Genomic DNA, 8,894 nt, shown 5'->3' on the forward strand with positions numbered 1-8,894 from the left:
AGGAATGCCTGTGGACTTTTTGTTCTGATAAAATTTTATTCAAAAACATAGTTTTTTTTTTAATATTTAAAATTTAGTTGGTTACTTTTTTTTTTTTTTTAAACAAGCCTGCTGTGGACAACACACTCGCATGGAACCACCGATGCCGGCATGCACAAGAATTTCCAGTTGAAAGAGGTTTGGATAAGACGTCCATTGGCTCCTCCAGTATTGAAGAAAATCGGCATTGCGTGCCATGTTCGGCTCAGCCATGCATCGTTGCACTTTTGCAATTTCATCTACAGTTGCATTGCCTCCTTGACTCCCTACTTTGTCATCTAAGTGCTACCATAGCCCATCAGAAAGAAATTGAAGAGGACAAAAAATACATTATAGCTTAATTACAGATTTCTAATAAATTACCAAAAAAGTGACTGTGTGAATGTAAAGGAATGGTTCAATACCTGTGTTTATTTTGGGATTATCAGAAACTTCATTCTCATGCTTGGCCCAATAATGCTTCAGTATTGAGGAGTTAGCAACTGTTTGTTTATGACAGATTAGTCATATACAAAGTACAAATGCGACATTTCACCTGCAAAAAAAAAAATCACGTTCTGACCAGGATTCGAACTTGCGCACACGACGCGTCGGGGACGAATGATGTTTACTCTGACCATTTAACTGCATTCTTAAAGACAAGGCACCTCAGACGACGGACCCGCGTGTACCCGTCACACTAATAAACTAAGATTTACCTTAAAATTAATTGTATTTTGAATGGAAGATGACAAGTGCGTTTTCCCTGTCTTACGTCCATTTCCACAGCATGTAGACAACAAGGAAGTAACCGTGAGATGTGGATTGTTTCAGCAGCTCCATCGCGTTGACAGACGCACTTCCTTTTGAACCAGTTTGCCGCGTCATGACTGTGTCGACACAGCAGTGACGGGATCTGTCGTTCACTTGAGTAAACGAATCCATTCCGGTTCGTTCAGTAAAAAGATTCGTTCAAACAAATCGTTTAATGAATCGTTCGCCCCCCTCATCTCCCTCCCCGCCCAAATGAATCGTTCGGTTAGTGAACGGGAAGTGACGTCGCCGAACGAATCACCAAAGACCGCTTCGCAGTATAACTGAACGGGAAGTGACATTGCTTGGTCCCTCCCTCTCTTCACAGGCTCCTCATTGACCGCTCGTCGTAGTTTCAGAAATGAGTGACAGGCGATATCATTCTGCTTTCACAGACAGCCTCGTCTACCTCCCGCTGCTGTAAAAGCGAGGGAGAACTTCCGCGTCGTCTCTCTTAGTTCTATGGGCTCAAAGTCATGGCTCGTGCTTGCATTTCAATTTAGGACACGGTTAAACATTTTCGCACGGACTTTCTTTAGCATGTTCTTGATCACATATACAATGCTGCTGCTACCAGCCAACGCAGCATGCTTGCAAAAATAAAAATAAATCAAAAGTTTAATTTCTAAATATGGAACGACCAACACATCATATTTACCTCTCGCTCTGTTGTATTTTTGTTTTTTAGTATTAAGATGATCATATTGAATTTTTGCACTGGTATTAATAAATAAAATAATCCGTTCAGCTCCCGTCATCCCCGCATCTCAAATCGTCAAATGCTGACGAGAAATAAGTGTTTGCTCTTTACGATGTCGCCTTTCTACTCTCATTAGTCTGTTATGAAAAATGTAGACATATTGCGACATCTCCCGTGTCCGCGTGCGTTGTTTTTGGGCGCTTGAGTAGCACATGATGGACGGATTGACATAATTTGTCAAACCAACCAACACCCGACACGCTCTGACACGAAAAAAAAAAAATAAAACACTCGGAAAAAAATTACATGTATGTACAGTTTCATTGCAAATCAGTATTATGGTGATCGTATTGAATTTTTGCACTGGTATTAATAAATAAAATAATCCGGTCAGCTCCCTTGTCGTCCCCGCATCTCAGATCGTCAAATGCTGACGAGAAATAATTGTTTGCTCTTTACGATGTCGCCTTTCTACTCTCATTAGTCTGTTAAGACAAATGTAGACATATTGCGACATCTCCCGTGTCCGCGTGCGTTGTTTATGGGCACTTGAGTAGCACATGATGGACGGATTGACATCATTTGTCAAACCGACCGACACCCGACACGCTCTGACACGAAAAAAAAAAATAAAACACTCGGAAAAAATTGACATGTATATACAGTTTCATTGCAAATCAGTATTATGGTGATCATACTAAATATTCTTTTTTTCTGTGCACATATGAGGTAAATATCGCTGCCATGAAGCCTCCATATAGTGACAGTTCTCTGCCCGCTTCACTGTCGTCACGCGACCGCAGCTCAGCTTTTGCTTGCCTCGTAGCTACGCGTGTTTTAAATTACTGTAAATTTGATAGTATATCATCATAGGTAGTCCCGAGTCTGTTTAGAAAAGTAGTACACTAAACCATGCTCGCTAGATTTGTGTGGTGTTTTTGTCTGTTTGAGCAGCATTTGATAGGCTCCACGTTAACAAATATGTGACAAAGTCATTTCCTTTCATTTTTTGATTCGTTCACCGCATAGTCATTACTGGAAAGTCAAGTTAGCAGCAAGGTAGGTCAGGAACCGGAGGACCGAGTCACTGAATGGGAGGTGACAAAACTCAGTCTTGCCCCCCCTGCCTGCACGCTGGCTGCTTATTGGCCACACGTGGAAGTGAGTGACAGACGCCCTGATTCTGTTTCCGCTCCCTCCCCGATGAGGCTGGCGTCTGATTGGTCGTGTGCAGATGGTGATTAGTTCGGTCTCGTTCACCCGAACAATTCGCTCAAAAAGAACGAATCGTTCGCGACCGATACAACACTACGACACAGTTCAATGAGTTCATGCATTGGTCACGTGATTTTCTTGTAGCAATACGCGCACCGACGCAGGGGTTGTTCCATGAGCTCAGCGCGCGCGCCGGCGCATTACTGTCACTGGACCCATCACTATTCCAAGCTAGTCTTTAGAAAAGGTTAACCTTCCCCCAAATGAGAAGCAAGAAAAAGTGTTGGAGCTGAGAGGCAGGACACACGCTGTGTCCCGGTCTTTTCTTTTTGTCTGTCTTAAAGTGAATATTCGTTGTTCTTTTTTATTCCTGAATTCAGTGTCATCATCTCCTGCTCGTTACGTGAATGAAACAACCTGTAACAAGGAATAATCGACTTTTTTCCCTTCAAAATAAATGGGATTATTTACTTAACTATTAAAAGTCGTGGGACGCGCCCACAGGTCCGGCACTCACATCCCCTTTAAAACCTCATCACCTTGTAATTACTAACCCCCGTGTTGAACCTGACTGTCATGCCTGAATAATTGAACTGGACAAGTGTTTTTGAAAATAGTTTTTTGTTAATGTTATAATATAATTTGCCCCCCCAACTGTGTAAATCTACCAGAAATATGTGAAATTATATTTCACACTTCAAGTAAATTTTACTTCAAATTATTGAAATAAGAAATATAGCTATCTTAAAATAAGCGTCGCATGCAAATTTCAAATAAACTAGATTTATTGTTTTTAAAAGCTTGCTTTTCAGAAATGTTCTTAATTCTAGAATTGATATTGTTCAAAACATTTTGAAAACAATTATTCTTGATTTATGTAAATAATTGACCATATGTTAGACATGGTCTTAATATGAACCAATAGTAATATTTACTTAAAGTGGAATAATCTGACGCATTAACCTGTTAACTAGTCTTTCACACTCAAAACAGGATGGAGAAAATTGTCTAGATTTAAGAAAAATAATCTGATTAAGACGTTATAAATTTGTAGAGAGTAAAAATTAATTATAAATAAATAAAAAAATAAAGTTAAAGCTAGTTGGATATTGCCAAATCGGGACGGAGGACGTACTCACCCGCACTCAAGAAATCAAGACTGCTTCTAATAAGTCAAGCAGAGGCTCTTACTATTTATCTTGCCTTGAAAGTGTAGCGCGGCTATTAATTATCATTACCGCAGTCATCCTACAGGTGTCTAATTATTCCTGTACCACACCTTCACCTTTTGTAACTACCTGTATTGTAATAATTGTCATTATTCAGTGTTATCGACGTCAAGGTGTAGCTTGTTAAACAGCATTGTTTTGACATGTGGTAAAATTCTCTTTCACTTCCTTCAATGACCACTTCTTGCCAGCAGGGGCGGACTGGGACTAAAAAGCAGCCCTGGACTTTGACTCAGCCCAGCCCACAAGATACGCTATACGAAGGGAAACAGACCCCGTAGGGGTGTCCGGGGGCATACCGCCAAACCCTCGGGGAGAATTTTTTTTTTTTTTTTACATTTTATTGTAAAATGCATCAATTTCTTGCACTTTAAGAGAAAATGAAGAAAATATGTCTAGACTGTCACTGTCTGACTTGGGGCGCTCAAAGTACTGCAAGGCTGAACTGGAGTTGGGTTCATTTTCTGTACTAGCTCTATGATAGACCTGAATAAACAAATGAAAATGTATTCTTCAAAGCAAGTTTTATGTATTCGGGCAAATTCCACATTCTGAAACTGTCAATGATTATGATGATGATGACAATAAATTCATTCATTCATTCATTCATGTATCCAATTGATTATAATATATCTCTATATATCTCTGTCTATAAAACGATTTCATTGTTTATGCCATAATTCAGTGGTCTCCAAACTATTCCACATAAAGCCGCAGCGGGCACAGGATTTCATTCCAACAAAACAAGACAACACCTCTTACAAGTGTAATCAGTTGATTGCAGTCAGGTGCTGCTTGTTTTAGCAGAAACTTCATTGGTTAAACTGTCGGTACTCGATCGGTTGAAAGAAAAACCAGGCCCCGCAGTGGCCCTTGAGGACCGGTTTGGAGACCCCTGCCATAATTAATCTTGCCATACAAATAATAAATTTCAATGAAAATACAAAAAACATTTCAAGACAAATCCTGTATACATAACCTTCATTGGAAAGTATTAACCAGAAAACAAAACGATATATAAATGATTAAAAATATATATCAATTTAACTACCTAAACTTTAAAGTAAAACCATTCATTTTATTAATATTTTGTTATATTTCTTCTGAATTAATATTGCTGCTGCGTGTGCATACGTTGTTTTACAGCTATAATATTTTTTCTTAGGAGAGTGATAGTAGGACTAGCATATTATAACTTGACACGATTGCAAACGGGTACATCGACTAGCTGGCACTAACCCTTTAATTGTCATTTATTTCATTTAAAATGTACCTACCTTGTGGATAACAATTGCCAGTATGCCGAGCAAGTGACCCTCTTCATCCCTTTTTACTTGCTCTGCGCTTGTCTGGGGAACTTCCCTCTCGAACTTCCACCAGCTTATCATTACCTCCTCCCTCTATTTTTCTCCCTCCCTGCACCGGCTGCACGTCAGAGCGGCTGCCCCCTCTCACCATCGCCGGGGCTGGGCTGCTGTTACCCATCGTGGCCGTTGCAGCCAGACTGCTGCTTGCGAAAATATTTGTCAATTTATGACATTTTAATGCTTTGCTCTCCAGTTTCTTTAATTTTTTTCTTCCTAACCTTCTCCGCGCCACCCTTCTCTTTTCTTTTTTTGCCACCACCATCCATATTGGGCATTAACGCTCGTCGCCATTTTGCTTCCACAAGGAACCAATGAAGGCAACTTTGTGCTTCTTTCGTTCTTCTATCGGACTGGCGATGAACAGCCAGGCGCATTGCTGCCACCTGTCGGATTGGATGCAAACTGTAGATAATCAGAGGCTAGGGGGGACAAAAACAGTGATCTATAATGAATGGCGGCCGCCGGCCGTCCAGGGCACCGGCCGTTCTGTGATCCTCCAGAACCCACAGATTACCAGTCCGCCCCTGCTTGCCAGTATTTTGCCATCGACCACAAGCAGGGGTAGGCTGGAACCAAAAAATTGCCCTGGCATTTCTGTCCTTTGGCGTGTACGACTAAGTCGGTTTTCTGGCTTAGCAGGGTAACTCCGAGAGTAACTTCATCACGTGCAGCATAATTTATCGGCTAAACGGGACTACGAAAGGTGGATATATTGAAACCGGGGAATGTTGCCATGGCAAACCCTGTCGTCTCAGAGTTAGATCTTGCTTAACCCCAGGATTCCAATTAACCACGCTCTATTTAAACAGCACTCCTCCACGGACGTGTCCTCTTTCGCACTGTTGTAACTATCCGCAGTTCCTCGACCCTTTTGGGGGTGGATGACGTCATTTTGCGTATTCGGATATGTAGGAACTTGGACGAGGACCTCGTCTTCCGAACACTATATTAGCCCCAAATCTGAAGTGAGTACTTTCCGCGGGGCCGCAGGAACGATATTACGTAGCTCTTTGGTGATTCGCTGAAATCAGCTGCAAACACGGCCCTTACTTTTCGCGCATCACGTGGAGCCACCATATTTAAAAAACAACTACCCTGCCTGTAAATTGTTGTTGTTGCTAGAAGGAAAAATAATGGAGCCAGAAAAATCTCAATGGAGCGACCAGGAGGTAAAAGCCCTCCTTGCTATTTATTCAACTGCGAACGTCCAAAGAGGACTTGGGGGGTCGCAACGCAACATAAAAATATTTGCCGAGATGTGCGCATAACTGGAGGAGGCTAGGATTTACCACAGCGCAAAACAATGTAGGGAAAAAATGAAGAAACTGAAACAAGACTACAAGAAAATCAAAGACCACAACAACCAGAGCGGGGCAGACAGAAAAACTGGCAAATGGTATGAGACGCTCGACCTCATATTGGGCCACAGACCAGCATATGGAAACGCCAAAACAAAAGACTCCTCTGCTTCGCTTTTGCAGTCGTTGACACAGAAGGAGAACAACCCACCCTCCCAGCTGCTTGAAGGTATTGCACAAGAAGTTATTTAAGGGTGTAACAGTTTGTTTTTGCATGTTCGGTTCGGTTCACTTGCGTACACTGTCGGTTTTGTTGTATTTTTCCCCTGATAAAATGTATTCTAAACGCTGCATTGGGAACCGAATTACTGAAGGTTTTCCCCACGGACGCATTAAGTGTCGGACATGACTAGTCTTGTTTTACTTTTTGTAATGGAGAAAGGTAAGTGGATAAATACATAGTTGTAATGGAGAAAGGTAAGTGAATAAATACAGTTATGTCGACATTGCGGTACAGATATGTTGACCTAGATAACACTGCAGAATCAGAAAATTTGTCTACACTTAAGAAAATAAGCTAGATTTTGTCACAGCAAAATTTTAAATTCTCAACCCTTTAAATGTTATGTTGTTCAGATGCATTATGTTTCTATTCAAACAGAGCAAAACAGATCTCTTCTATCAAATCCAATTCCTGGTTCCTGCAGTACCCCTTGTCGCCCATCAGGTAAGTCATGCTGCCTGAATGCATTCAGAAATGTTGACTTTTTTTGATCTTCTCTAACTTACATTAGCCAAATGTAAATAGAAGACGTGTGGTATTCCTATTGTTTATTTGAATTAAGGTCTAATCCAAAATATTTCTCTGACCACCAGAAACACCATGCCCCCTTTGAGTGACAAACGCCAACCCGCATCAGGTAAGAAACCTGTCCATGCAAAATCCCTGCTGTTGTACAACTGTTAGTCGCCCAGTAGGGTCATATCATGGCTGTACTCATGCTTTGCATAAAAGAAAAAAGTAACTAATTGTGCTATGTTTCTTTATTAACCACCATTTGTCTCAGAACTTTATTCAAAAGTGTTTATCCCCAGTGTACCCACCAGAAAACACCGTTGTGATGTCCTGCCATTCCCTGCCCCCACAAGGTGCCAGTACCAGTCAGCTTACTTACATCAGGTAAAGAAATATTGTATTTTATGTGCAAAATCTGTGCTGGTATAATGGTGGTTAGCCTGGCTGAGTGAACTAACAACCTAATGGGATCATATCATTGCTGCACTTAAGTTTCATTAGAAAAATATACAAAACTGATAGCACAACAAATATCAATAATAAAGATGAGAAACTTGGATGTTATTATTTTTTTCTTTGAAATTCAGTAGCTATACACCGGTTCCCTGCTTGTCCAGATTCACAAATAATCAGCCAACGCCGCCCAGCTGTCAGCACCCTCTGCCATCCCAGACCTAGTAAGGAAATAATCTGTTGTTCCTGCATCTTGCTAAGAAATAGTGAGTACTTGTTGAGAACTTGTAGTGTGGTGTACAGCCAGTTCTTCACTGAGTTTCCACCTTCCTTAGTTGTTGCAGTCAAGAGGAGAAAGAATGACACACTGTGCAACAACTGTGCAGGAATGGCAGGCTTCAGACGCAGAATACCAAAGGCAACGAGATGCACAATTTGACAGGATGTTGTAGGTGTTTGAAGAGCAAAATCAACACATTGAAAAGCAGTGTCAGCCTCTGCTGTCTGAGTCCAGCCGGCAGCATCAGATAGCAATGGAGGGTATTCTGGACATCATTAACAGAATATCAAATCGTCATGACAAACCCTAATTAAAAGAAATGGGACTCAACCAAATATTGCACATCTAAATTTTTCTCTTGTTGCATAGTGTGATTTTTCAGTAAAATATATTACTTTGAAAACACATTTTGCACATGTTAATTTTTCATTTGTTGCAGTGTGATTTTTCATTACAATATATTACTTTTACACCTTATTTTGCACATGTAAATTTTGTTGTTGCTGTGTGACTTTTCATTAAAAAATATTACTTTGAGTAACACAATATGTTTTATGTCTGATTACTAGTGCACTGAAGTATTCCTTAACATGTGGCTTGCAATACACTGTGTGAGTAATTAACACATGACACTACATTCAAAAATTTGGCCTTTGTAGCCAGCTACAAATGGAAAATGGGTTCATAATAATGCACACAAAACATGAATGAAATTTAAAAGACTT

The 8,894-nt window shown here is 40.6% G+C and overlaps 1 long non-coding RNA gene across 2 annotated transcripts; it reads left to right on the forward strand.

Annotated features, from left to right (window-relative positions):
- The first annotated feature begins 6,065 nt into the window (after positions 1–6,065).
- On the forward strand, positions 6,066–8,536 carry LOC130910838 (uncharacterized). 2 transcript variants are annotated; one of them, XR_009061919.1, is made up of 6 exons: positions 6,066–6,869; positions 7,302–7,367; positions 7,517–7,560; positions 7,736–7,820; positions 8,024–8,113; positions 8,225–8,536. It is a non-coding gene; the product is annotated as an uncharacterized LOC130910838 (long non-coding RNA). The 2 variants fall into 2 exon arrangements; XR_009061920.1 differs by having other exon boundaries at positions 8,054–8,113.
- The last annotated feature ends 358 nt before the right edge of the window (positions 8,537–8,894 follow it).

Source organism: Corythoichthys intestinalis, chromosome 22 (assembly GCF_030265065.1).
Source record: "Corythoichthys intestinalis isolate RoL2023-P3 chromosome 22, ASM3026506v1, whole genome shotgun sequence".
NCBI lineage: Eukaryota > Metazoa > Chordata > Actinopteri > Syngnathiformes > Syngnathidae > Corythoichthys > Corythoichthys intestinalis.